The sequence below is a fragment of the Lissotriton helveticus genome, chromosome 4_1 (assembly GCF_964261635.1).
Source record: "Lissotriton helveticus chromosome 4_1, aLisHel1.1, whole genome shotgun sequence".
NCBI classification, from domain to species: Eukaryota; Metazoa; Chordata; class Amphibia; order Caudata; family Salamandridae; genus Lissotriton; species Lissotriton helveticus.
In genome coordinates this window covers 1,670,707,199-1,670,733,455 of record NC_136063.1, presented here as the reverse complement: position 1 = coordinate 1,670,733,455, position 26,257 = coordinate 1,670,707,199, and the positions used below count along the sequence as shown (strand labels likewise).

At 34.1% G+C, this 26,257-nt stretch overlaps 21 non-coding genes across 21 annotated transcripts; 11 read left to right on the top strand and 10 right to left on the bottom strand.

Annotated features, from left to right (window-relative positions):
* Positions 1–405: 405 nt before the first annotated feature.
* Positions 406–477, top strand: TRNAQ-CUG (transfer RNA glutamine (anticodon CUG)). The gene has a single exon. It is a non-coding gene; the product is annotated as a tRNA-Gln (tRNA).
* An 826-nt stretch (positions 478–1,303) lies between these two features.
* On the bottom strand, positions 1,304–1,375 carry TRNAQ-UUG (transfer RNA glutamine (anticodon UUG)). Its single transcript has one exon. It is a non-coding gene; the product is annotated as a tRNA-Gln (tRNA).
* Positions 1,376–2,925: 1,550 nt separating this feature from the next.
* Positions 2,926–2,997, top strand: TRNAQ-CUG (transfer RNA glutamine (anticodon CUG)). Its single transcript has one exon. It is a non-coding gene; the product is annotated as a tRNA-Gln (tRNA).
* An 826-nt stretch (positions 2,998–3,823) lies between these two features.
* Positions 3,824–3,895, bottom strand: TRNAH-GUG (transfer RNA histidin (anticodon GUG)). The gene has a single exon. It is a non-coding gene; the product is annotated as a tRNA-His (tRNA).
* A 1,550-nt stretch (positions 3,896–5,445) lies between these two features.
* Positions 5,446–5,517, top strand: TRNAQ-CUG (transfer RNA glutamine (anticodon CUG)). Its single transcript has one exon. It is a non-coding gene; the product is annotated as a tRNA-Gln (tRNA).
* Positions 5,518–6,343: 826 nt separating this feature from the next.
* On the bottom strand, positions 6,344–6,415 carry TRNAH-GUG (transfer RNA histidin (anticodon GUG)). Its single transcript has one exon. It is a non-coding gene; the product is annotated as a tRNA-His (tRNA).
* A 1,550-nt stretch (positions 6,416–7,965) lies between these two features.
* TRNAQ-CUG (transfer RNA glutamine (anticodon CUG)) lies at positions 7,966–8,037 on the top strand. Its single transcript has one exon. It is a non-coding gene; the product is annotated as a tRNA-Gln (tRNA).
* An 826-nt stretch (positions 8,038–8,863) lies between these two features.
* TRNAQ-UUG (transfer RNA glutamine (anticodon UUG)) lies at positions 8,864–8,935 on the bottom strand. Its single transcript has one exon. It is a non-coding gene; the product is annotated as a tRNA-Gln (tRNA).
* Positions 8,936–10,485: 1,550 nt separating this feature from the next.
* On the top strand, positions 10,486–10,557 carry TRNAQ-CUG (transfer RNA glutamine (anticodon CUG)). The gene has a single exon. It is a non-coding gene; the product is annotated as a tRNA-Gln (tRNA).
* Positions 10,558–11,383: 826 nt separating this feature from the next.
* Positions 11,384–11,455, bottom strand: TRNAH-GUG (transfer RNA histidin (anticodon GUG)). The gene has a single exon. It is a non-coding gene; the product is annotated as a tRNA-His (tRNA).
* Positions 11,456–13,005: 1,550 nt separating this feature from the next.
* TRNAQ-CUG (transfer RNA glutamine (anticodon CUG)) lies at positions 13,006–13,077 on the top strand. Its single transcript has one exon. It is a non-coding gene; the product is annotated as a tRNA-Gln (tRNA).
* An 826-nt stretch (positions 13,078–13,903) lies between these two features.
* On the bottom strand, positions 13,904–13,975 carry TRNAH-GUG (transfer RNA histidin (anticodon GUG)). The gene has a single exon. It is a non-coding gene; the product is annotated as a tRNA-His (tRNA).
* A 1,550-nt stretch (positions 13,976–15,525) lies between these two features.
* Positions 15,526–15,597, top strand: TRNAQ-CUG (transfer RNA glutamine (anticodon CUG)). The gene has a single exon. It is a non-coding gene; the product is annotated as a tRNA-Gln (tRNA).
* An 826-nt stretch (positions 15,598–16,423) lies between these two features.
* On the bottom strand, positions 16,424–16,495 carry TRNAH-GUG (transfer RNA histidin (anticodon GUG)). The gene has a single exon. It is a non-coding gene; the product is annotated as a tRNA-His (tRNA).
* A 1,550-nt stretch (positions 16,496–18,045) lies between these two features.
* On the top strand, positions 18,046–18,117 carry TRNAQ-CUG (transfer RNA glutamine (anticodon CUG)). The gene has a single exon. It is a non-coding gene; the product is annotated as a tRNA-Gln (tRNA).
* An 826-nt stretch (positions 18,118–18,943) lies between these two features.
* On the bottom strand, positions 18,944–19,015 carry TRNAH-GUG (transfer RNA histidin (anticodon GUG)). Its single transcript has one exon. It is a non-coding gene; the product is annotated as a tRNA-His (tRNA).
* Positions 19,016–20,565: 1,550 nt separating this feature from the next.
* On the top strand, positions 20,566–20,637 carry TRNAQ-CUG (transfer RNA glutamine (anticodon CUG)). The gene has a single exon. It is a non-coding gene; the product is annotated as a tRNA-Gln (tRNA).
* An 826-nt stretch (positions 20,638–21,463) lies between these two features.
* On the bottom strand, positions 21,464–21,535 carry TRNAQ-UUG (transfer RNA glutamine (anticodon UUG)). The gene has a single exon. It is a non-coding gene; the product is annotated as a tRNA-Gln (tRNA).
* Positions 21,536–23,085: 1,550 nt separating this feature from the next.
* TRNAQ-CUG (transfer RNA glutamine (anticodon CUG)) lies at positions 23,086–23,157 on the top strand. The gene has a single exon. It is a non-coding gene; the product is annotated as a tRNA-Gln (tRNA).
* An 826-nt stretch (positions 23,158–23,983) lies between these two features.
* Positions 23,984–24,055, bottom strand: TRNAH-GUG (transfer RNA histidin (anticodon GUG)). The gene has a single exon. It is a non-coding gene; the product is annotated as a tRNA-His (tRNA).
* A 1,550-nt stretch (positions 24,056–25,605) lies between these two features.
* TRNAQ-CUG (transfer RNA glutamine (anticodon CUG)) lies at positions 25,606–25,677 on the top strand. Its single transcript has one exon. It is a non-coding gene; the product is annotated as a tRNA-Gln (tRNA).
* Positions 25,678–26,257: the final 580 nt, after the last annotated feature.

Sequence of the window (26,257 nt, the reverse complement as noted above, 5' to 3'; positions counted from 1 at the left end):
AGCTATCAATAAACAAAGATGACAGAAATGGAAAAGGTCAAGAGTAATAAAATAGTACCCCCAAGATTTGGACTGGTACCTTTGCATGCAAAGTCCAAAGTGCCAATCATTGCTCTTTGGCGCAGCCCATGTGAGAGACAAAGAAATGGGTGTATTAGTTTGGAAATGTAAAATGTTTTAATATGACACAGTCAAAGATGATCATTATGATATAACTTGCCTATCCTGATAAACGTTTGCATATTTAACACTGTTATGGAGAATGTATCTGAACTGAATCAAATCACATTATAGCTCTTTACACTATGAGCATTCAACAGAGATATCCTTTCATCAATGTAAGAAATGCCCCCGCACTAATGCGCTCTCTTTTGTCTCAATGGAAAAAAGACTCATGTATGGGAGGGTTCCATGGTGTAATGGTTAGCACTCTGGACTCTGAATCCAGCGATCCGAGATCAAATCTCGGTGGGACCTACTTTAATTATGAGATTTACTATTTCACCCATTTCTTAGAATTTGCTCTTGGAAAAACATAACGTCAATGTTTTATACTGATACTTATCAACGTATAAGTATGCATCTATGTATACATAGCTATATCCGTCTAGATAGCGATAAGACTATATAAAGAAATCAATTATTCATAAACATATGTATTGAAGCTGAAAACTAAAAACTGTTGTTTCCCATCCACAATTTAAACGTTAGGTTCATTTCCTCTCTCATCTATATGACCAGTAATGAGATAGTTAATTTTTGCTGATTTCTTATATGACAACATGCTTGACTTACACAGTGCATTTAATTGTGAATTTCTTTGAAAGAGAAATTCAGATTATTACCTTTGACACGTCTTTCGAAAGATTTTACTTTATGGTTATGGATTTACTTTAGAAAATCAGAGTGTAAATATATGTGTGTCTGAATTTCACGATTGTTATTCAAAACGTCATATCTTCTGTCCCCATAATACACAATTTGATTCCTCAAGTTTTGTTTTAATGAAGGATTTCCAATTAAAAAGTTCCATCTTCCCCTTATCAATAACAGTAAGATTTAAGAAAGTAATATCTTGCATCAGCCCCCTGTGATGAGTTTGAGAAAACAGAGTCAGCTCGCAAAATGTCTCATTATTTTGAGCCATTTAATTTCCATGTTTTCTAAAAGTTCTATCATTTGCTCACATCGAATAGACTTTCAGAATACAATCAATAAATTAATGTTTCACTCTACCCGTGTTAGATTTGTGATATTTATGAATACACTTGACAAAAAAAGATTTGATCAACAGTCATGAAAGTGGTCCCACCGAGATTTGAACTCGGATCCTTGGATTCAAAGTCCAAAGTGCTAACCACTACACCATGGAACCTCCCATGTGACAAGGGAGCAGATTGCTGCAGCAATGTGAACATTTCAAAGTTTTTAATGTTCTGCAGTCAAAGACCAACAGAATGTTATTACCTTTCTATTCTGTTCAACTTTTGCATATTGAACTATGTTAGGGAAGGATGTTGCCCAGAGGACTCAAGTAACGCTATCACTCTGTTGAACAGTACTTTTTATGTGAGATACGATTTTGCAATAAAAGATAAGATTCCCCCGTGAATGCAATCTCTTCTCTCAAAATGAAAAGCTCAACCTGGTACAGGTGGGTTGATGGTATCATGCTTAGCACTCTAGACTCTGAAAACCGGGATCTGAGTACAAATCACAGTGGGACTTATCTAAACTTTACGATTTTCTTTTCCATTCAGTTCTTAGAATTATTAATTGGAAAAACATCTCATTTACTTATAAACTTGTACATATCCACTTTACACGTATGTATCTCCCTATATCTTGCTATATGTCTCTGTATATTTATAGGACAACATAAACACATACATTATAAAAATGCATATAATTAGTAGAGGTGAAAATAATGAAAAGTTGTTGCCTCTCCACATTTGAAACATGAGCTTCTTCTCCTTACTCTTCTATATGTCATGAAATTGAGATAGTCACTTTTTACTCAATTTTGATCTAACAATATAGTTGATTTATACAAAGCATATCATATGATTTGTGAATAATCTTAAAACAGAAAATTAGATCAGTACCTGTGAGGCCTCCAAGCAAAAGCGTATGTTTCACGATTGCAGATCGACTGTTGAAAATCAGCATGAAAAACGTTTTATTTCACAATTTCCATACTAATATACAAAAAACATTTGTACTATCTGAATGGTACCGTCATTGTGGTTCTCTAGGTTTGATTTAAGAACACTTCTCTTTCAAAATGTGCTAAATTCGCCTTATCAATAGCGCAGAAAGCTTCAAAAAGGGATGCTGGGAATCAGGCCTCTGAAATGCATTTCAGAAAAACAGGATAGGATTTCTTAATGTCACACTATTTTGTGTAGGAATGTGATGTAAACGTATTATAATGTTTGTATTTCTGTAACTTGTTCAAGCTGATGGACGTTTTGAAAGGAATCAATAAGTGTCTCTTTCAACCTACTGGTGTTGGATTTGAGCTATCAATAAACAAAGATGACAGAAATGGAAAAGGTCAAGAGTAATAAAATAGTACCCCCAAGATTTGGACTGGTACCTTTGCATGCAAAGTCCAAAGTGCCAATCATTGCTCTTTGGCGCAGCCCATGTGAGAGACAAAGAAATGGGTGTATTAGTTTGGAAATGTAAAATGTTTTAATATGACACAGTCAAAGATGATCATTATGATATAACTTGCCTATCCTGATAAACGTTTGCATATTTAACACTGTTATGGAGAATGTATCTGAACTGAATCAAATCACATTATAGCTCTTTACACTATGAGCATTCAACAGAGATATCCTTTCATCAATGTAAGAAATGCCCCCGCACTAATGCGCTCTCTTTTGTCTCAATGGAAAAATGACTCATGTATGGGAGGGTTCCATGGTGTAATGGTTAGCACTCTGGACTCTGAATCCAGCGATCCGAGATCAAATCTCGGTGGGACCTACTTGAATTATGAGATTTACTATTTCACCCATTTCTTAGAATTTGCTCTTGGAAAAACATAACGTCAATGTTTTATACTGATACTTATCAACGTATAAGTATGCATCTATGTATACATAGCTATATCCGTCTAGATAGCGATAAGACTATATAAAGAAATCAATTATTCATAAACATATGTATTGAAGCTGAAAACTAAAAACTGTTGTTTCCCATCCACAATTTAAACGTTAGGTTCATTTCCTCTCTCATCTATATGACCAGTAATGAGATAGTTAATTTTTGCTGATTTCTTATATGACAACATGCTTGACTTACACAGTGCATTTAATTGTGAATTTCTTTGAAAGAGAAATTCAGATTATTACCTTTGACACGTCTTTCGAAAGATTTTACTTTATGGTTATGGATTTACTTTAGAAAATCAGAGTGTAAATATATGTGTGTCTGAATTTCACGATTGTTATTCAAAACGTCATATCTTCTGTCCCCATAATACACAATTTGATTCCTCAAGTTTTGTTTTAATGAAGGATTTCCAATTAAAAAGTTCCATCTTCCCCTTATCAATAACAGTAAGATTTAAGAAAGTAATATCTTGCATCAGCCCCCTGTGATGAGTTTGAGAAAACAGAGTCAGCTCGCAAAATGTCTCATTATTTTGAGCCATTTAATTTCCATGTTTTCTAAAAGTTCTATCATTTGCTCACATCGAATAGACTTTCAGAATACAATCAATAAATTAATGTTTCACTCTACCCGTGTTAGATTTGTGATATTTATGAATACACTTGACAAAAAAAGATTTGATCAACAGTCATGAAAGTGGTCCCACCGAGATTTGAACTTGGATCCTTGGATTCACAGTCCAAAGTGCTAACCACTACACCATGGAACCTCCCATGTGACAAGGGAGCAGATTGCTGCAGCAATGTGAACATTTCAAAGTTTTTAATGTTCTACAGTCAAAGACCAACAGAATGTTATTACCTTTCTATTCTGTTCAACTTTTGCATATTGAACTATGTTAGGGAAGGATGTTGCCCAGAGGACTCAAGTAACGCTATCACTCTGTTGAACAGTACTTTTTATGTGAGATACGATTTTGCAATAAAAGATAAGATTCCCCCGTGAATGCAATCTCTTCTCTCAAAATGAAAAGCTCAACCTGGTACAGGTGGGTTGATGGTATCATGCTTAGCACTCTAGACTCTGAAAACCGGGATCTGAGTACAAATCACAGTGGGACTTATCTAAACTTTACGATTTTCTTTTCCATTCAGTTCTTAGAATTATTAATTGGAAAAACATCTCATTTACTTATAAACTTGTACATATCCACTTTACACGTATGTATCTCCCTATATCTTGCTATATGTCTCTGTATATTTATAGGACAACATAAACACATACATTATAAAAATGCATATAATTAGTAGAGGTGAAAATAATGAAAAGTTGTTGCCTCTCCACATTTGAAACATGAGCTTCTTCTCCTTACTCTTCTATATGTCATGAAATTGAGATAGTCACTTTTTACTCAATTTTGATCTAACAATATAGTTTATTTATACAAAGCATATCATATGATTTGTGAATAATCTTAAAACAGAAAATTAGATCAGTACCTGTGAGGCCTCCAAGCAAAAGCGTATGTTTCACGATTGCAGATCGACTGTTGAAAATCAGCATGAAAAACGTTTTATTTCACAATTTCCATACTAATATACAAAAAACATTTGTACTATCTGAATGATACCGTCATTGTGGTTCTCTAGGTTTGATTTAAGAACACTTCTCTTTCAAAATGTGCTAAATTCGCCTTATCAATAGCGCAGAAAGCTTCAAAAAGGGATGCTGGGAATCAGGCCTCTGAAATGCATTTCAGAAAAACAGGATAGGATTTCTTAATGTCACACTATTTTGTGTAGGAATGTGATGTAAACGTATTATAATGTTTGTATTTCTGTAACTTGTTCAAGCTGATGGACGTTTTGAAAGGAATCAATAAGTGTCTCTTTCAACCTACTGGTGTTGGATTTGAGCTATCAATAAACAAAGATGACAGAAATGGAAAAGGTCAAGAGTAATAAAATAGTACCCCCAAGATTTGGACTGGTACCTTTGCATGCAAAGTCCAAAGTGCCAATCATTGCTCTTTGGCGCAGCCCATGTGAGAGACAAAGAAATGGGTGTATTAGTTTGGAAATGTAAAATGTTTTAATATGACACAGTCAAAGATGATCATTATGATATAACTTGCCTATCCTGATAAACGTTTGCATATTTAACACTGTTATGGAGAATGTATCTGAACTGAATCAAATCACATTATAGCTCTTTACACTATGAGCATTCAACAGAGATATCCTTTCATCAATGTAAGAAATGCCCCCGCACTAATGCGCTCTCTTTTGTCTCAATGGAAAAAAGACTCATGTATGGGAGGGTTCCATGGTGTAATGGTTAGCACTCTGGACTCTGAATCCAGCGATCCGAGATCAAATCTCGGTGGGACCTACTTTAATTATGAGATTTACTATTTCACCCATTTCTTAGAATTTGCTCTTGGAAAAACATAACGTCAATGTTTTATACTGATACTTATCAACGTATAAGTATGCATCTATGTATACATAGCTATATCCGTCTAGATAGCGATAAGACTATATAAAGAAATCAATTATTCATAAACATATGTATTGAAGCTGAAAACTAAAAACTGTTGTTTCCCATCCACAATTTAAACGTTAGGTTCATTTCCTCTCTCATCTATATGACCAGTAATGAGATAGTTAATTTTTGCTGATTTCTTATATGACAACATGCTTGACTTACACAGTGCATTTAATTGTGAATTTCTTTGAAAGAGAAATTCAGATTATTACCTTTGACACGTCTTTCGAAAGATTTTACTTTATGGTTATGGATTTACTTTAGAAAATCAGAGTGTAAATATATGTGTGTCTGAATTTCACGATTGTTATTCAAAACGTCATATCTTCTGTCCCCATAATACACAATTTGATTCCTCAAGTTTTGTTTTAATGAAGGATTTCCAATTAAAAAGTTCCATCTTCCCCTTATCAATAACAGTAAGATTTAAGAAAGTAATATCTTGCATCAGCCCCCTGTGATGAGTTTGAGAAAACAGAGTCAGCTCGCAAAATGTCTCATTATTTTGAGCCATTTAATTTCCATGTTTTCTAAAAGTTCTATCATTTGCTCACATCGAATAGACTTTCAGAATACAATCAATAAATTAATGTTTCACTCTACCCGTGTTAGATTTGTGATATTTATGAATACACTTGACAAAAAAAGATTTGATCAACAGTCATGAAAGTGGTCCCACCGAGATTTGAACTCGGATCCTTGGATTCACAGTCCAAAGTGCTAACCACTACACCATGGAACCTCCCATGTGACAAGGGAGCAGATTGCTGCAGCAATGTGAACATTTCAAAGTTTTTAATGTTCTACAGTCAAAGACCAACAGAATGTTATTACCTTTCTATTCTGTTCAACTTTTGCATATTGAACTATGTTAGGGAAGGATGTTGCCCAGAGGACTCAAGTAACGCTATCACTCTGTTGAACAGTACTTTTTATGTGAGATACGATTTTGCAATAAAAGATAAGATTCCCCCGTGAATGCAATCTCTTCTCTCAAAATGAAAAGCTCAACCTGGTACAGGTGGGTTGATGGTATCATGCTTAGCACTCTAGACTCTGAAAACCGGGATCTGAGTACAAATCACAGTGGGACTTATCTAAACTTTACGATTTTCTTTTCCATTCAGTTCTTAGAATTATTAATTGGAAAAACATCTCATTTACTTATAAACTTGTACATATCCACTTTACACGTATGTATCTCCCTATATCTTGCTATATGTCTCTGTATATTTATAGGACAACATAAACACATACATTATAAAAATGCATATAATTAGTAGAGGTGAAAATAATGAAAAGTTGTTGCCTCTCCACATTTGAAACATGAGCTTCTTCTCCTTACTCTTCTATATGTCATGAAATTGAGATAGTCACTTTTTACTCAATTTTGATCTAACAATATAGTTGATTTATACAAAGCATATCATATGATTTGTGAATAATCTTAAAACAGAAAATTAGATCAGTACCTGTGAGGCCTCCAAGCAAAAGCGTATGTTTCACGATTGCAGATCGACTGTTGAAAATCAGCATGAAAAACGTTTTATTTCACAATTTCCATACTAATATACAAAAAACATTTGTACTATCTGAATGATACCGTCATTGTGGTTCTCTAGGTTTGATTTAAGAACACTTCTCTTTCAAAATGTGCTAAATTCGCCTTATCAATAGCGCAGAAAGCTTCAAAAAGGGATGCTGGGAATCAGGCCTCTGAAATGCATTTCAGAAAAACAGGATAGGATTTCTTAATGTCACACTATTTTGTGTAGGAATGTGATGTAAACGTATTATAATGTTTGTATTTCTGTAACTTGTTCAAGCTGATGGACGTTTTGAAAGGAATCAATAAGTGTCTCTTTCAACCTACTGGTGTTGGATTTGAGCTATCAATAAACAAAGATGACAGAAATGGAAAAGGTCAAGAGTAATAAAATAGTACCCCCAAGATTTGGACTGGTACCTTTGCATGCAAAGTCCAAAGTGCCAATCATTGCTCTTTGGCGCAGCCCATGTGAGAGACAAAGAAATGGGTGTATTAGTTTGGAAATGTAAAATGTTTTAATATGACACAGTCAAAGATGATCATTATGATATAACTTGCCTATCCTGATAAACGTTTGCATATTTAACACTGTTATGGAGAATGTATCTGAACTGAATCAAATCACATTATAGCTCTTTACACTATGAGCATTCAACAGAGATATCCTTTCATCAATGTAAGAAATGCCCCCGCACTAATGCGCTCTCTTTTGTCTCAATGGAAAAATGACTCATGTATGGGAGGGTTCCATGGTGTAATGGTTAGCACTCTGGACTCTGAATCCAGCGATCCGAGATCAAATCTCGGTGGGACCTACTTGAATTATGAGATTTACTATTTCACCCATTTCTTAGAATTTGCTCTTGGAAAAACATAACGTCAATGTTTTATACTGATACTTATCAACGTATAAGTATGCATCTATGTATACATAGCTATATCCGTCTAGATAGCGATAAGACTATATAAAGAAATCAATTATTCATAAACATATGTATTGAAGCTGAAAACTAAAAACTGTTGTTTCCCATCCACAATTTAAACGTTAGGTTCATTTCCTCTCTCATCTATATGACCAGTAATGAGATAGTTAATTTTTGCTGATTTCTTATATGACAACATGCTTGACTTACACAGTGCATTTAATTGTGAATTTCTTTGAAAGAGAAATTCAGATTATTACCTTTGACACGTCTTTCGAAAGATTTTACTTTATGGTTATGGATTTACTTTAGAAAATCAGAGTGTAAATATATGTGTGTCTGAATTTCACGATTGTTATTCAAAACGTCATATCTTCTGTCCCCATAATACACAATTTGATTCCTCAAGTTTTGTTTTAATGAAGGATTTCCAATTAAAAAGTTCCATCTTCCCCTTATCAATAACAGTAAGATTTAAGAAAGTAATATCTTGCATCAGCCCCCTGTGATGAGTTTGAGAAAACAGAGTCAGCTCGCAAAATGTCTCATTATTTTGAGCCATTTAATTTCCATGTTTTCTAAAAGTTCTATCATTTGCTCACATCGAATAGACTTTCAGAATACAATCAATAAATTAATGTTTCACTCTACCCGTGTTAGATTTGTGATATTTATGAATACACTTGACAAAAAAAGATTAGATCAACAGTCATGAAAGTGGTCCCACCGAGATTTGAACTCGGATCCTTGGATTCAAAGTCCAAAGTGCTAACCACTACACCATGGAACCTCCCATGTGACAAGAGAGCAGATTGCTGCAGCAATGTGAACATTTCAAAGTTTTTAATGTTCTGCAGTCAAAGACCAACAGAATGTTATTACCTTTCTATTCTGTTCAACTTTTGCATATTGAACTATGTTAGGGAAGGATGTTGCCCAGAGGACTCAAGTAACCCTATCACTCTGTTGAACAGTACTTTTTATGTGAGATACAATTTTGCAATAAAAGATAAGATTCCCCCGTGAATGCAATCTCTTCTCTCAAAATGAAAAGCTCAACCTGGTACAGGTGGGTTGATGGTATCATGCTTAGCACTCTAGACTCTGAAAACCGGGATCTGAGTACAAATCACAGTGGGACTTATCTAAACTTTACGATTTTCTTTTCCATTCAGTTCTTAGAATTATTAATTGGAAAAACATCTCATTTACTTATAAACTTGTACATATCCACTTTACACGTATGTATCTCCCTATATCTTGCTATATGTCTCTGTATATTTATAGGACAACATAAACACATACATTATAAAAATGCATATAATTAGTAGAGGTGAAAATAATGAAAAGTTGTTGCCTCTCCACATTTGAAACATGAGCTTCTTCTCCTTACTCTTCTATATGTCATGAAATTGAGATAGTCACTTTTTACTCAATTTTGATCTAACAATATAGTTGATTTATACAAAGCATATCATATGATTTGTGAATAATCTTAAAACAGAAAATTAGATCAGTACCTGTGAGGCCTCCAAGCAAAAGCGTATGTTTCACGATTGCAGATCGACTGTTGAAAATCAGCATGAAAAACGTTTTATTTCACAATTTCCATACTAATATACAAAAAACATTTGTACTATCTGAATGATACCGTCATTGTGGTTCTCTAGGTTTGATTTAAGAACACTTCTCTTTCAAAATGTGCTAAATTCGCCTTATCAATAGCGCAGAAAGCTTCAAAAAGGGATGCTGGGAATCAGGCCTCTGAAATGCATTTCAGAAAAACAGGATAGGATTTCTTAATGTCACACTATTTTGTGTAGGAATGTGATGTAAACGTATTATAATGTTTGTATTTCTGTAACTTGTTCAAGCTGATGGACGTTTTGAAAGGAATCAATAAGTGTCTCTTTCAACCTACTGGTGTTGGATTTGAGCTATCAATAAACAAAGATGACAGAAATGGAAAAGGTCAAGAGTAATAAAATAGTACCCCCAAGATTTGGACTGGTACCTTTGCATGCAAAGTCCAAAGTGCCAATCATTGCTCTTTGGCGCAGCCCATGTGAGAGACAAAGAAATGGGTGTATTAGTTTGGAAATGTAAAATGTTTTAATATGACACAGTCAAAGATGATCATTATGATATAACTTGCCTATCCTGATAAACGTTTGCATATTTAACACTGTTATGGAGAATGTATCTGAACTGAATCAAATCACATTATAGCTCTTTACACTATGAGCATTCAACAGAGATATCCTTTCATCAATGTAAGAAATGCCCCCGCACTAATGCGCTCTCTTTTGTCTCAATGGAAAAATGACTCATGTATGGGAGGGTTCCATGGTGTAATGGTTAGCACTCTGGACTCTGAATCCAGCGATCCGAGATCAAATCTCGGTGGGACCTACTTGAATTATGAGATTTACTATTTCACCCATTTCTTAGAATTTGCTCTTGGAAAAACATAACGTCAATGTTTTATACTGATACTTATCAACGTATAAGTATGCATCTATGTATACATAGCTATATCCGTCTAGATAGCGATAAGACTATATAAAGAAATCAATTATTCATAAACATATGTATTGAAGCTGAAAACTAAAAACTGTTGTTTCCCATCCACAATTTAAACGTTAGGTTCATTTCCTCTCTCATCTATATGACCAGTAATGAGATAGTTAATTTTTGCTGATTTCTTATATGACAACATGCTTGACTTACACAGTGCATTTAATTGTGAATTTCTTTGAAAGAGAAATTCAGATTATTACCTTTGACACGTCTTTCGAAAGATTTTACTTTATGGTTATGGATTTACTTTAGAAAATCAGAGGGTAAATATATGTGTGTCTGAATTTCACGATTGTTATTCAAAACGTCATATCTTCTGTCCCCATAATACACAATTTGATTCCTCAAGTTTTGTTTTAATGAAGGATTTCCAATTAAAAAGTTCCATCTTCCCCTTATCAATAACAGTAAGATTTAAGAAAGTAATATCTTGCATCAGCCCCCTGTGATGAGTTTGAGAAAACAGAGTCAGCTCGCAAAATGTCTCATTATTTTGAGCCATTTAATTTCCATGTTTTCTAAAAGTTCTATCATTTGCTCACATCGAATAGACTTTCAGAATACAATCAATAAATTAATGTTTCACTCTACCCGTGTTAGATTTGTGATATTTATGAATACACTTGACAAAAAAAGATTTGATCAACAGTCATGAAAGTGGTCCCACCGAGATTTGAACTCGGATCCTTGGATTCACAGTCCAAAGTGCTAACCACTACACCATGGAACCTCCCATGTGACAAGGGAGCAGATTGCTGCAGCAATGTGAACATTTCAAAGTTTTTAATGTTCTACAGTCAAAGACCAACAGAATGTTATTACCTTTCTATTCTGTTCAACTTTTGCATATTGAACTATGTTAGGGAAGGATGTTGCCCAGAGGACTCAAGTAACGCTATCACTCTGTTGAACAGTACTTTTTATGTGAGATACGATTTTGCAATAAAAGATAAGATTCCCCCGTGAATGCAATCTCTTCTCTCAAAATGAAAAGCTCAACCTGGTACAGGTGGGTTGATGGTATCATGCTTAGCACTCTAGACTCTGAAAACCGGGATCTGAGTACAAATCACAGTGGGACTTATCTAAACTTTACGATTTTCTTTTCCATTCAGTTCTTAGAATTATTAATTGGAAAAACATCTCATTTACTTATAAACTTGTACATATCCACTTTACACGTATGTATCTCCCTATATCTTGCTATATGTCTCTGTATATTTATAGGACAACATAAACACATACATTATAAAAATGCATATAATTAGTAGAGGTGAAAATAATGAAAAGTTGTTGCCTCTCCACATTTGAAACATGAGCTTCTTCTCCTTACTCTTCTATATGTCATGAAATTGAGATAGTCACTTTTTACTCAATTTTGATCTAACAATATAGTTGATTTATACAAAGCATATCATATGATTTGTGAATAATCTTAAAACAGAAAATTAGATCAGTACCTGTGAGGCCTCCAAGCAAAAGCGTATGTTTCACGATTGCAGATCGACTGTTGAAAATCAGCATGAAAAACGTTTTATTTCACAATTTCCATACTAATATACAAAAAACATTTGTACTATCTGAATGATACCGTCATTGTGGTTCTCTAGGTTTGATTTAAGAACACTTCTCTTTCAAAATGTGCTAAATTCGCCTTATCAATAGCGCAGAAAGCTTCAAAAAGGGATGCTGGGAATCAGGCCTCTGAAATGCATTTCAGAAAAACAGGATAGGATTTCTTAATGTCACACTATTTTGTGTAGGAATGTGATGTAAACGTATTATAATGTTTGTATTTCTGTAACTTGTTCAAGCTGATGGACGTTTTGAAAGGAATCAATAAGTGTCTCTTTCAACCTACTGGTGTTGGATTTGAGCTATCAATAAACAAAGATGACAGAAATGGAAAAGGTCAAGAGTAATAAAATAGTACCCCCAAGATTTGGACTGGTACCTTTGCATGCAAAGTCCAAAGTGCCAATCATTGCTCTTTGGCGCAGCCCATGTGAGAGACAAAGAAATGGGTGTATTAGTTTGGAAATGTAAAATGTTTTAATATGACACAGTCAAAGATGATCATTATGATATAACTTGCCTATCCTGATAAACGTTTGCATATTTAACACTGTTATGGAGAATGTATCTGAACTGAATCAAATCACATTATAGCTCTTTACACTATGAGCATTCAACAGAGATATCCTTTCATCAATGTAAGAAATGCCCCCGCACTAATGCGCTCTCTTTTGTCTCAATGGAAAAATGACTCATGTATGGGAGGGTTCCATGGTGTAATGGTTAGCACTCTGGACTCTGAATCCAGCGATCCGAGATCAAATCTCGGTGGGACCTACTTGAATTATGAGATTTACTATTTCACCCATTTCTTAGAATTTGCTCTTGGAAAAACATAACGTCAATGTTTTATACTGATACTTATCAACGTATAAGTATGCATCTATGTATACATAGCTATATCCGTCTAGATAGCGATAAGACTATATAAAGAAATCAATTATTCATAAACATATGTATTGAAGCTGAAAACTAAAAACTGTTGTTTCCCATCCACAATTTAAACGTTAGGTTCATTTCCTCTCTCATCTATATGACCAGTAATGAGATAGTTAATTTTTGCTGATTTCTTATATGACAACATGCTTGACTTACACAGTGCATTTAATTGTGAATTTCTTTGAAAGAGAAATTCAGATTATTACCTTTGACACGTCTTTCGAAAGATTTTACTTTATGGTTATGGATTTACTTTAGAAAATCAGAGTGTAAATATATGTGTGTCTGAATTTCACGATTGTTATTCAAAACGTCATATCTTCTGTCCCCATAATACACAATTTGATTCCTCAAGTTTTGTTTTAATGAAGGATTTCCAATTAAAAAGTTCCATCTTCCCCTTATCAATAACAGTAAGATTTAAGAAAGTAATATCTTGCATCAGCCCCCTGTGATGAGTTTGAGAAAACAGAGTCAGCTCGCAAAATGTCTCATTATTTTGAGCCATTTAATTTCCATGTTTTCTAAAAGTTCTATCATTTGCTCACATCGAATAGACTTTCAGAATACAATCAATAAATTAATGTTTCACTCTACCCGTGTTAGATTTGTGATATTTATGAATACACTTGACAAAAAAAGATTTGATCAACAGTCATGAAAGTGGTCCCACCGAGATTTGAACTCGGATCCTTGGATTCACAGTCCAAAGTGCTAACCACTACACCATGGAACCTCCCATGTGACAAGGGAGCAGATTGCTGCAGCAATGTGAACATTTCAAAGTTTTTAATGTTCTACAGTCAAAGACCAACAGAATGTTATTACCTTTCTATTCTGTTCAACTTTTGCATATTGAACTATGTTAGGGAAGGATGTTGCCCAGAGGACTCAAGTAACGCTATCACTCTGTTGAACAGTACTTTTTATGTGAGATACGATTTTGCAATAAAAGATAAGATTCCCCCGTGAATGCAATCTCTTCTCTCAAAATGAAAAGCTCAACCTGGTACAGGTGGGTTGATGGTATCATGCTTAGCACTCTAGACTCTGAAAACCGGGATCTGAGTACAAATCACAGTGGGACTTATCTAAACTTTACGATTTTCTTTTCCATTCAGTTCTTAGAATTATTAATTGGAAAAACATCTCATTTACTTATAAACTTGTACATATCCACTTTACACGTATGTATCTCCCTATATCTTGCTATATGTCTCTGTATATTTATAGGACAACATAAACACATACATTATAAAAATGCATATAATTAGTAGAGGTGAAAATAATGAAAAGTTGTTGCCTCTCCACATTTGAAACATGAGCTTCTTCTCCTTACTCTTCTATATGTCATGAAATTGAGATAGTCACTTTTTACTCAATTTTGATCTAACAATATAGTTGATTTATACAAAGCATATCATATGATTTGTGAATAATCTTAAAACAGAAAATTAGATCAGTACCTGTGAGGCCTCCAAGCAAAAGCGTATGTTTCACGATTGCAGATCGACTGTTGAAAATCAGCATGAAAAACGTTTTATTTCACAATTTCCATACTAATATACAAAAAACATTTGTACTATCTGAATGATACCGTCATTGTGGTTCTCTAGGTTTGATTTAAGAACACTTCTCTTTCAAAATGTGCTAAATTCGCCTTATCAATAGCGCAGAAAGCTTCAAAAAGGGATGCTGGGAATCAGGCCTCTGAAATGCATTTCAGAAAAACAGGATAGGATTTCTTAATGTCACACTATTTTGTGTAGGAATGTGATGTAAACGTATTATAATGTTTGTATTTCTGTAACTTGTTCAAGCTGATGGACGTTTTGAAAGGAATCAATAAGTGTCTCTTTCAACCTACTGGTGTTGGATTTGAGCTATCAATAAACAAAGATGACAGAAATGGAAAAGGTCAAGAGTAATAAAATAGTACCCCCAAGATTTGGACTGGTACCTTTGCATGCAAAGTCCAAAGTGCCAATCATTGCTCTTTGGCGCAGCCCATGTGAGAGACAAAGAAATGGGTGTATTAGTTTGGAAATGTAAAATGTTTTAATATGACACAGTCAAAGATGATCATTATGATATAACTTGCCTATCCTGATAAACGTTTGCATATTTAACACTGTTATGGAGAATGTATCTGAACTGAATCAAATCACATTATAGCTCTTTACACTATGAGCATTCAACAGAGATATCCTTTCATCAATGTAAGAAATGCCCCCGCACTAATGCGCTCTCTTTTGTCTCAATGGAAAAATGACTCATGTATGGGAGGGTTCCATGGTGTAATGGTTAGCACTCTGGACTCTGAATCCAGCGATCCGAGATCAAATCTCGGTGGGACCTACTTGAATTATGAGATTTACTATTTCACCCATTTCTTAGAATTTGCTCTTGGAAAAACATAACGTCAATGTTTTATACTGATACTTATCAACGTATAAGTATGCATCTATGTATACATAGCTATATCCGTCTAGATAGCGATAAGACTATATAAAGAAATCAATTATTCATAAACATATGTATTGAAGCTGAAAACTAAAAACTGTTGTTTCCCATCCACAATTTAAACGTTAGGTTCATTTCCTCTCTCATCTATATGACCAGTAATGAGATAGTTAATTTTTGCTGATTTCTTATATGACAACATGCTTGACTTACACAGTGCATTTAATTGTGAATTTCTTTGAAAGAGAAATTCAGATTATTACCTTTGACACGTCTTTCGAAAGATTTTACTTTATGGTTATGGATTTACTTTAGAAAATCAGAGTGTAAATATATGTGTGTCTGAATTTCACGATTGTTATTCAAAACGTCATATCTTCTGTCCCCATAATACACAATTTGATTCCTCAAGTTTTGTTTTAATGAAGGATTTCCAATTAAAAAGTTCCATCTTCCCCTTATCAATAACAGTAAGATTTAAGAAAGTAATATCTTGCATCAGCCCCCTGTGATGAGTTTGAGAAAACAGAGTCAGCTCGCAAAATGTCTCATTATTTTGAGCCATTTAATTTCCATGTTTTCTAAAAGTTCTATCATTTGCTCACATCGAATAGACTTTCAGAATACAATCAATAAATTAATGTTTCACTCTACCCGTGTTAGATTTGTGATATTTATGAATACACTTGACAAAAAAAGATTTGATCAACAGTCATGAAAGTGGTCCCACCGAGATTTGAACTCGGATCCTTGGATTCACAGTCCAAAGTGCTAACCACTACACCATGGAACCTCCCATGTGACAAGGGAGCAGATTGCTGCAGCAATGTGAACATTTCAAAGTTTTTAATGTTCTACAGTCAAAGACCAACAGAATGTTATTACCTTTCTATTCTGTTCAACTTTTGCATATTGAACTATGTTAGGGAAGGATGTTGCCCAGAGGACTCAAGTAACGCTATCACTCTGTTGAACAGTACTTTTTATGTGAGATACGATTTTGCAATAAAAGATAAGATTCCCCCGTGAATGCAATCTCTTCTCTCAAAATGAAAAGCTCAACCTGGTACAGGTGGGTTGATGGTATCATGCTTAGCACTCTAGACTCTGAAAACCGGGATCTGAGTACAAATCACAGTGGGACTTATCTAAACTTTACGATTTTCTTTTCCATTCAGTTCTTAGAATTATTAATTGGAAAAACATCTCATTTACTTATAAACTTGTACATATCCACTTTACACGTATGTATCTCCCTATATCTTGCTATATGTCTCTGTATATTTATAGGACAACATAAACACATACATTATAAAAATGCATATAATTAGTAGAGGTGAAAATAATGAAAAGTTGTTGCCTCTCCACATTTGAAACATGAGCTTCTTCTCCTTACTCTTCTATATGTCATGAAATTGAGATAGTCACTTTTTACTCAATTTTGATCTAACAATATAGTTTATTTATACAAAGCATATCATATGATTTGTGAATAATCTTAAAACAGAAAATTAGATCAGTACCTGTGAGGCCTCCAAGCAAAAGCGTATGTTTCACGATTGCAGATCGACTGTTGAAAATCAGCATGAAAAACGTTTTATTTCACAATTTCCATACTAATATACAAAAAACATTTGTACTATCTGAATGATACCGTAATTGTGGTTCTCTAGGTTTGATTTAAGAACACTTCTCTTTCAAAATGTGCTAAATTCGCCTTATCAATAGCGCAGAAAGCTTCAAAAAGGGATGCTGGGAATCAGGCCTCTGAAATGCATTTCAGAAAAACAGGATAGGATTTCTTAATGTCACACTATTTTGTGTAGGAATGTGATGTAAACGTATTATAATGTTTGTATTTCTGTAACTTGTTCAAGCTGATGGACGTTTTGAAAGGAATCAATAAGTGTCTCTTTCAACCTACTGGTGTTGGATTTGAGCTATCAATAAACAAAGATGACAGAAATGGAAAAGGTCAAGAGTAATAAAATAGTACCCCCAAGATTTGGACTGGTACCTTTGCATGCAAAGTCCAAAGTGCCAATCATTGCTCTTTGGCGCAGCCCATGTGAGAGACAAAGAAATGGGTGTATTAGTTTGGAAATGTAAAATGTTTTAATATGACACAGTCAAAGATGATCATTATGATATAACTTGCTTATCCTGATAAACGTTTGCATATTTAACACTGTTATGGAGAATGTATCTGAACTGAATCAAATCACATTATAGCTCTTTACACTATGAGCATTCAACAGAGATATCCTTTCATCAATGTAAGAAATGCCCCCGCACTAATGCGCTCTCTTTTATCTCAATGGAAAAATGACTCATGTATGGGAGGGTTCCATGGTGTAATGGTTAGCACTCTGGACTCTGAATCCAGCGATCCGAGATCAAATCTCGGTGGGACCTACTTGAATTATGAGATTTACTATTTCACCCATTTCTTAGAATTTGCTCTTGGAAAAACATAACGTCAATGTTTTATACTGATACTTATCAACGTATAAGTATGCATCTATGTATACATAGCTATATCCGTCTAGATAGCGATAAGACTATATAAAGAAATCAATTATTCATAAACATATGTATTGAAGCTGAAAACTAAAAACTGTTGTTTCCCATCCACAATTTAAATGTTAGGTTCATTTCCTCTCTCATCTATATGACCAGTAATGAGATAGTTAATTTTTGCTGATTTCTTATATGACAACATGCTTGACTTACACAGTGCATTTAATTGTGAATTTCTTTGAAAGAGAAATTCAGATTATTACCTTTGACACGTCTTTCGAAAGATTTTACTTTATGGTTATGGATTTACTTTAGAAAATCAGAGTGTAAATATATGTGTGTCTGAATTTCACGATTGTTATTCAAAACGTCATATCTTCTGTCCCCATAATACACAATTTGATTCCTCAAGTTTTGTTTTAATGAAGGATTTCCAATTAAAAAGTTCCATCTTCCCCTTATCAATAACAGTAAGATTTAAGAAAGTAATATCTTGCATCAGCCCCCTGTGATGAGTTTGAGAAAACAGAGTCAGCTCGCAAAATGTCTCATTATTTTGAGCCATTTAATTTCCATGTTTTCTAAAAGTTCTATCATTTGCTCACATCGAATAGACTTTCAGAATACAATCAATAAATTAATGTTTCACTCTACCCGTGTTAGATTTGTGATATTTATGAATACACTTGACAAAAAAAGATTTGATCAACAGTCATGAAAGTGGTCCCACCGAGATTTGAACTCGGATCCTTGGATTCACAGTCCAAAGTGCTAACCACTACACCATGGAACCTCCCATGTGACAAGGGAGCAGATTGCTGCAGCAATGTGAACATTTCAAAGTTTTTAATGTTCTACAGTCAAAGACCAACAGAATGTTATTACCTTTCTATTCTGTTCAACTTTTGCATATTGAACTATGTTAGGGAAGGATGTTGCCCAGAGGACTCAAGTAACGCTATCACTCTGTTGAACAGTACTTTTTATGTGAGATACGATTTTGCAATAAAAGATAAGATTCCCCCGTGAATGCAATCTCTTCTCTCAAAATGAAAAGCTCAACCTGGTACAGGTGGGTTGATGGTATCATGCTTAGCACTCTAGACTCTGAAAACCGGGATCTGAGTACAAATCACAGTGGGACTTATCTAAACTTTACGATTTTCTTTTCCATTCAGTTCTTAGAATTATTAATTGGAAAAACATCTCATTTACTTATAAACTTGTACATATCCACTTTACACGTATGTATCTCCCTATATCTTGCTATATGTCTCTGTATATTTATAGGACAACATAAACACATACATTATAAAAATGCATATAATTAGTAGAGGTGAAAATAATGAAAAGTTGTTGCCTCTCCACATTTGAAACATGAGCTTCTTCTCCTTACTCTTCTATATGTCATGAAATTGAGATAGTCACTTTTTACTCAATTTTGATCTAACAATATAGTTTATTTATACAAAGCATATCATATGATTTGTGAATAATCTTAAAACAGAAAATTAGATCAGTACCTGTGAGGCCTCCAAGCAAAAGCGTATGTTTCACGATTGCAGATCGACTGTTGAAAATCAGCATGAAAAACGTTTTATTTCACAATTTCCATACTAATATACAAAAAACATTTGTACTATCTGAATGATACCGTAATTGTGGTTCTCTAGGTTTGATTTAAGAACACTTCTCTTTCAAAATGTGCTAAATTCGCCTTATCAATAGCGCAGAAAGCTTCAAAAAGGGATGCTGGGAATCAGGCCTCTGAAATGCATTTCAGAAAAACAGGATAGGATTTCTTAATGTCACACTATTTTGTGTAGGAATGTGATGTAAACGTATTATAATGTTTGTATTTCTGTAACTTGTTCAAGCTGATGGACGTTTTGAAAGGAATCAATAAGTGTCTCTTTCAACCTACTGGTGTTGGATTTGAGCTATCAATAAACAAAGATGACAGAAATGGAAAAGGTCAAGAGTAATAAAATAGTACCCCCAAGATTTGGACTGGTACCTTTGCATGCAAAGTCCAAAGTGCCAATCATTGCTCTTTGGCGCAGCCCATGTGAGAGACAAAGAAATGGGTGTATTAGTTTGGAAATGTAAAATGTTTTAATATGACACAGTCAAAGATGATCATTATGATATAACTTGCTTATCCTGATAAACGTTTGCATATTTAACACTGTTATGGAGAATGTATCTGAACTGAATCAAATCACATTATAGCTCTTTACACTATGAGCATTCAACAGAGATATCCTTTCATCAATGTAAGAAATGCCCCCGCACTAATGCGCTCTCTTTTGTCTCAATGGAAAAATGACTCATGTATGGGAGGGTTCCATGGTGTAATGGTTAGCACTCTGGACTCTGAATCCAGCGATCCGAGATCAAATCTCGGTGGGACCTACTTGAATTATGAGATTTACTATTTCACCCATTTCTTAGAATTTGCTCTTGGAAAAACATAACGTCAATGTTTTATACTGATACTTATCAACGTATAAGTATGCATCTATGTATACATAGCTATATCCGTCTAGATAGCGATAAGACTATATAAAGAAATCAATTATTCATAAACATATGTATTGAAGCTGAAAACTAAAAACTGTTGTTTCCCATCCACAATTTAAATGTTAGGTTCATTTCCTCTCTCATCTATATGACCAGTAATGAGATAGTTAATTTTTGCTGATTTCTTATATGACAACATGCTTGACTTACACAGTGCATTTAATTGTGAATTTCTTTGAAAGAGAAATTCAGATTATTACCTTTGACACGTCTTTCGAAAGATTTTACTTTATGGTTATGGATTTACTTTAGAAAATCAGAGTGTAAATATATGTGTGTCTGAATTTCACGATTGTTATTCAAAACGTCATATCTTCTGTCCCCATAATACACAATTTGATTTCTCAAGTTTTGTTTTAATGAAGGATTTCCAATTAAAAAGTTCCATCTTCCCCTTATCAATAACAGTAAGATTTAAGAAAGTAATATCTTGCATCAGCCCCCTGTGATGAGTTTGAGAAAACAGAGTCAGCTCGCAAAATGTCTCATTATTTTGAGCCATTTAATTTTCATGTTTTCTAAAAGTTCTATCATTTGCTCACATCGAATAGACTTTCAGAATACAATCAATAAATTAATGTTTCACTCTACCCGTGTTAGATTTGTGATATTTATGAATACACTTGACAAAAAAAGATTTGATCAACAGTCATGAAAGTGGTCCCACCGAGATTTGAACTCGGATCCTTGGATTCAAAGTCCAAAGTGCTAACCACTACACCATGGAACCTCCCATGTGACAAGGGAGCAGATTGCTGCAGCAATGTGAACATTTCAAAGTTTTTAATGTTCTGCAGTCAAAGACCAACAGAATGTTATTACCTTTCTATTCTGTTCAACTTTTGCATATTGAACTATGTTAGGGAAGGATGTTGCCCAGAGGACTCAAGTAACGCTATCACTCTGTTGAACAGTACTTTTTATGTGAGATACGATTTTGCAATAAAAGATAAGATTCCCCCGTGAATGCAATCTCTTCTCTCAAAATGAAAAGCTCAACCTGGTACAGGTGGGTTGATGGTATCATGCTTAGCACTCTAGACTCTGAAAACCGGGATCTGAGTACAAATCACAGTGGGACTTATCTAAACTTTACGATTTTCTTTTCCATTCAGTTCTTAGAATTATTAATTGGAAAAACATCTCATTTACTTATAAACTTGTACATATCCACTTTACACGTATGTATCTCCCTATATCTTGCTATATGTCTCTGTATATTTATAGGACAACATAAACACATACATTATAAAAATGCATATAATTAGTAGAGGTGAAAATAATGAAAAGTTGTTGCCTCTCCACATTTGAAACATGAGCTTCTTCTCCTTACTCTTCTATATGTCATGAAATTGAGATAGTCACTTTTTACTCAATTTTGATCTAACAATATAGTTGATTTATACAAAGCATATCATATGATTTGTGAATAATCTTAAAACAGAAAATTAGATCAGTACCTGTGAGGCCTCCAAGCAAAAGCGTATGTTTCACGATTGCAGATCGACTGTTGAAAATCAGCATGAAAAACGTTTTATTTCACAATTTCCATACTAATATACAAAAAACATTTGTACTATCTGAATGATACCGTCATTGTGGTTCTCTAGGTTTGATTTAAGAACACTTCTCTTTCAAAATGTGCTAAATTCGCCTTATCAATAGCGCAGAAAGCTTCAAAAAGGGATGCTGGGAATCAGGCCTCTGAAATGCATTTCAGAAAAACAGGATAGGATTTCTTAATGTCACACTATTTTGTGTAGGAATGTGATGTAAACGTATTATAATGTTTGTATTTCTGTAACTTGTTCAAGCTGATGGACGTTTTGAAAGGAATCAATAAGTGTCTCTTTCAACCTACTGGTGTTGGATTTGAGCTATCAATAAACAAAGATGACAGAAATGGAAAAGGTCAAGAGTAATAAAATAGTACCCCCAAGATTTGGACTGGTACCTTTGCATGCAAAGTCCAAAGTGCCAATCATTGCTCTTTGGCGCAGCCCATGTGAGAGACAAAGAAATGGGTGTATTAGTTTGGAAATGTAAAATGTTTTAATATGACACAGTCAAAGATGATCATTATGATATAACTTGCCTATCCTGATAAACGTTTGCATATTTAACACTGTTATGGAGAATGTATCTGAACTGAATCAAATCACATTATAGCTCTTTACACTATGAGCATTCAAAAGAGATATCCTTTCATCAATGTAAGAAATGCCCCCGCACTAATGCGCTCTCTTTTGTCTCAATGGAAAAATGACTCATGTATGGGAGGGTTCCATGGTGTAATGGTTAGCACTCTGGACTCTGAATCCAGCGATCTGAGATCAAATCTCGGTGGGACCTACTTGAATTATGAGATTTACTATTTCACCCATTTCTTAGAATTTGCTCTTGGAAAAACATAACGTCAATGTTTTATACTGATACTTATCAACGTATAAGTATGCATCTATGTATACATAGCTATATCCGTCTAGATAGCGATAAGACTATATAAAGAAATCAATTATTCATAAACATATGTATTGAAGCTGAAAACTAAAAACTGTTGTTTCCCATCCACAATTTAAACGTTAGGTTCATTTCCTCTCTCATCTATATGACCAGTAATGAGATAGTTAATTTTTGCTGATTTCTTATATGACAACATGCTTGACTTACACAGTGCATTTAATTGTGAATTTCTTTGAAAGAGAAATTCAGATTATTACCTTTGACACGTCTTTCGAAAGATTTTACTTTATGGTTATGGATTTACTTTAGAAAATCAGAGTGTAAATATATGTGTGTCTGAATTTCACGATTGTTATTCAAAACGTCATATCTTCTGTCCCCATAATACACAATTTGATTCCTCAAGTTTTGTTTTAATGAAGGATTTCCAATTAAAAAGTTCCATCTTCCCCTTATCAATAACAGTAAGATTTAAGAAAGTAATATCTTGCATCAGCCCCCTGTGATGAGTTTGAGAAAACAGAGTCAGCTCGCAAAATGTCTCATTATTTTGAGCCATTTAATTTCCATGTTTTCTAAAAGTTCTATCATTTGCTCACATCGAATAGACTTTCAGAATACAATCAATAAATTAATGTTTCACTCTACCCGTGTTAGATTTGTGATATTTATGAATACACTTGACAAAAAAAGATTTGATCAACAGTCATGAAAGTGGTCCCACCGAGATTTGAACTCGGATCCTTGGATTCACAGTCCAAAGTGCTAACCACTACACCATGGAACCTCCCATGTGACAAGGGAGCAGATTGCTGCAGCAATGTGAACATTTCAAAGTTTTTAATGTTCTACAGTCAAAGACCAACAGAATGTTATTACCTTTCTATTCTGTTCAACTTTTGCATATTGAACTATGTTAGGGAAGGATGTTGCCCAGAGGACTCAAGTAACGCTATCACTCTGTTGAACAGTACTTTTTATGTGAGATACGATTTTGCAATAAAAGATAAGATTCCCCCGTGAATGCAATCTCTTCTCTCAAAATGAAAAGCTCAACCTGGTACAGGTGGGTTGATGGTATCATGCTTAGCACTCTAGACTCTGAAAACCGGGATCTGAGTACAAATCACAGTGGGACTTATCTAAACTTTACGATTTTCTTTTCCATTCCGTTCTTAGAATTATTAATTGGAAAAACATCTCATTTACTTATAAACTTGTACATATCCACTTTACACGTATGTATCTCCCTATATCTTGCTATATGTCTCTGTATATTTATAGGACAACATAAACACATACATTATAAAAATGCATATAATTAGTAGAGGTGAAAATAATGAAAAGTTGTTGCCTCTCCACATTTGAAACATGAGCTTCTTCTCCTTACTCTTCTATATGTCATGAAATTGAGATAGTCACTTTTTACTCAATTTTGATCTAACAATATAGTTTATTTATACAAAGCATATCATATGATTTGTGAATAATCTTAAAACAGAAAATTAGATCAGTACCTGTGAGGCCTCCAAGCAAAAGCGTATGTTTCACGATTGCAGATCGACTGTTGAAAATCAGCATGAAAAACGTTTTATTTCACAATTTCCATACTAATATACAAAAAACATTTGTACTATCTGAATGATACCGTAATTGTGGTTCTCTAGGTTTGATTTAAGAACACTTCTCTTTCAAAATGTGCTAAATTCGCCTTATCAATAGCGCAGAAAGCTTCAAAAAGGGATGCTGGGAATCAGGCCTCTGAAATGCATTTCAGAAAAACAGGATAGGATTTCTTAATGTCACACTATTTTGTGTAGGAATGTGATGTAAACGTATTATAATGTTTGTATTTCTGTAACTTGTTCAAGCTGATGGACGTTTTGAAAGGAATCAATAAGTGTCTCTTTCAACCTACTGGTGTTGGATTTGAGCTATCAATAAACAAAGATGACAGAAATGGAAAAGGTCAAGAGTAATAAAATAGTACCCCCAAGATTTGGACTGGTACCTTTGCATGCAAAGTCCAAAGTGCCAATCATTGCTCTTTGGCGCAGCCCATGTGAGAGACAAAGAAATGGGTGTATTAGTTTGGAAATGTAAAATGTTTTAATATGACACAGTCAAAGATGATCATTATGATATAACTTGCTTATCCTGATAAACGTTTGCATATTTAACACTGTTATGGAGAATGTATCTGAACTGAATCAAATCACATTATAGCTCTTTACACTATGAGCATTCAACAGAGATATCCTTTCATCAATGTAAGAAATGCCCCCGCACTAATGCGCTCTCTTTTGTCTCAATGGAAAAATGACTCATGTATGGGAGGGTTCCATGGTGTAATGGTTAGCACTCTGGACTCTGAATCCAGCGATCCGAGATCAAATCTCGGTGGGACCTACTTGAATTATGAGATTTACTATTTCACCCATTTCTTAGAATTTGCTCTTGGAAAAACATAACGTCAATGTTTTATACTGATACTTATCAACGTATAAGTATGCATCTATGTATACATAGCTATATCCGTCTAGATAGCGATAAGACTATATAAAGAAATCAATTATTCATAAACATATGTATTGAAGCTGAAAACTAAAAACTGTTGTTTCCCATCCACAATTTAAATGTTAGGTTCATTTCCTCTCTCATCTATATGACCAGTAATGAGATAGTTAATTTTTGCTGATTTCTTATATGACAACATGCTTGACTTACACAGTGCATTTAATTGTGAATTTCTTTGAAAGAGAAATTCAGATTATTACCTTTGACACGTCTTTCGAAAGATTTTACTTTATGGTTATGGATTTACTTTAGAAAATCAGAGTGTAAATATATGTGTGTCTGAATTTCACGATTGTTATTCAAAACGTCATATCTTCTGTCCCCATAATACACAATTTGATTCCTCAAGTTTTGTTTTAATGAAGGATTTCCAATTAAAAAGTTCCATCTTCCCCTTATCAATAACAGTAAG